Here is a 2,761-nt window from a genome sequence, read left to right as displayed (position 1 = left end):
GTTCAGAGATGCCACCTATGATGCCACAGCCGCAGACGTTTCCCACCGATGATGTGGAGGAAGCAATCCATGGGAGCCTCTTGCCCACAGTAAATAAGACTAAGGGATGATCAAGCAAATGAAAGATGCACTTACTGTCGGACATGCTGGTCTCATAACCATGAATGAACTGAATACCAGGGAAAGAGTTTTGTAACCTTTTTGGGACTCAGCTTTATTAAAAAATATTTATTATACTTATTAAGAGCAATACGTCATGGTGGGGGCAGTGAAATACACAAAGAAACATGTCCAAGGAGGTGACAACAATATGATAGTACAAAGGGTCAAAGAGCCCAAACAACATGTGTTAAAATTTGCTGAGAGAAACGCCAACACATTTAATCACTTTTTTTAAAACTTGAGACTCATACAGTAAGGCATAAGCCTTAATTCTCCTAGCACGTGAGGGTGGAAACTACAATTAACTGTATTATTGCTTCTGTATCTGAAATAAACATGAAATAGAAGGAACACTACATATTTTTACAGACTTAAGTCGGAACATTTGAACTGTTTACATTGAATAGAAATAATATCATTGCTTTAGTGGATTTTAAAACAGCAGTGTCAGGGCTTCCCTGGTGGCGCAGTGGTTGAGAGTCCGCCTGCCGATACAGGGGACGCGGGTTCATGCCCTGGCCTGGGAAGACCCCACATGCCGCGGAGCGGCTGGGCCCGTGAGCCATGGCCGCTGAGCCTGCGTGTCCGGAGCTTGTGCTCCGCAACGGAAAAGGCCACAACAGTGAGAAGCCCGCGTACCACAAAAAAAAAAAAAAGAAAGAAAAATAAAACAAACAAAACAGCAGTGTCTAAGTTCTCCAAAGCAATATGGTTTAAGTGACATGAGTCTTTGTAAACCTCTGATCCTAGTACCATGCAAATTTATAATGTGTAAGCACTCAGGGAAAAGTGTCATTCCATGTCTATTTTTTTCTAAAGTAAAATCAGTGCTGATAGTATTGTAGTAACAGGAAGGACTCCACCATACTACCAAAGCTACCTAACCTGCATCTAGTCAGGATCGTACCTTAGGTCTATATTGCTTCTTGCTACTCAGTCCCAGTCTTGTAAAAGACCCAATTCATCCATACTTGTCCCTGCCCTGTACATTTTCCTCTCAAGCAAATGTCATAGGTACGTATGCATATTACTATCAACATACTGTTTAGAAAAGTTACCCAAGCAGTCACCCAGGGCATAGGTCAGAATACTAAAAATCTTAAAGGGTGAATTAAGTTAGAGAGGGATAGAACAGATGCTTTAAAGACAAACAGAACTGGATTTGAATATGCTGTAGGTTTTCCTTATTACATGTCCTTGAGCAAATCACTTCATTTCTTTGAGCCTTGGTGCTCTCCCTGGAAAATGAAGATTAAAAAAAAGACCTTCTTTGATGGATTTTTTTAAAAAAACAATTATTGGAGTATAGTTGATTTACAATGTTGTGTTAGTTTCAGGTGTACAGCAAAGTGAATCTGTTATACATATACATATATCCACCCTTTTTAAGATTCTTTTCCCATATAGGTCATTACAGAGTATTGAGTAGGGTTCCCCATGCTATACAGTAGGTCCTTATTAGTTATCTCTTTGCTGGATTGATGGATGGATAAGAGACAATTAATTCAGCGCCTGGGATAGTTGTTCAGTGAGGCTAGCTGTTATTATTAGAAAGCATTGATATTCCCTCAGACCTTCAAGTTTCCTTAATTTCATTGACTCAAAATGGGAAGCACTTAACAATCAATCGATAATATCTTGGGCCAGATGGCAAAGCAGAGACATGAAATAAAATATCCCAATAGGTTCGTAGAATAACTGTCAAACCCCCAGGCCATTATTTTGTTACCTAGAGCATAACCAATCTACCAAATCAATTCAAGGTGCTTCAGAAGCAACTGTACCCCTCATCGTCTTTATTGTAGAACAGAGACATTTCACTAAAAATGGAAAGTATGCTATTTCATGTCTGCATAAAGTAGTAAAGAAACTGTCTCAGATAAATAGCATCTTCTTAAGCTTTACCCCAATCAAGCACAATTTTTTTTCAATATTTTAACAAATTTTCCATCTTGTACTTTTTTTTAGTGTTCTATCATTTCTTTCTGGTTTACAGCCAAAGTAAAAATAAATTGAGTGAGAATCTTCTGAGTCTCCCAGAGACTGGAATGTATTGGTATTCTCTCAAGAAATCCTGTTCTCATAGCTTCACATCCTGGATGCTTGATGAGAGAATTTGGATAAGTATATGAAACTTGGAATGTTTACTGTAATTCTAAGACCTTTTGGAATGCACCCACCACATATGCTCCTGTTTTGATGTGCAATTACTATAGGTTTAAATATATACTTGCCCTCTGAAATGTATTATAAATGTATAGCTATAGATACCTTATTTTTTTTCCCTAATGAGAATGTTAGAAATAGACTTTGTTCAAACTCTAATCACACTTAACAAAAAAGTTCTCTTGATGTAAGAGCAACTTTCAAGCAGCCACGTACTAAAGAAAAATACCCTGCTTCTCTTCATAGCTTTTCCTTGTGCATCTCCAAAAAAACTACCTGCTTTTATTCAAATAGGTTTTCCATTTTGTGAAGTGTTTAAAAGTAAAGGAGAGCTAAGGATTGGAGAAATATGATGGATAAGAGTTGGATTTGAAATTCCTGCTCCTGAAAAGGTCAGAGCCCACACTGCAGTTAATAGTTCACTGTCCTGTCC

This window comes from Leucopleurus acutus (genome assembly GCF_964270905.1).
Source record: "Leucopleurus acutus genome assembly, chromosome: 4".
In the NCBI taxonomy this organism is placed as follows: Eukaryota; Metazoa; Chordata; class Mammalia; order Artiodactyla; family Delphinidae; genus Leucopleurus; species Leucopleurus acutus.
Note: the sequence above shows the minus strand (reverse complement) of the source record.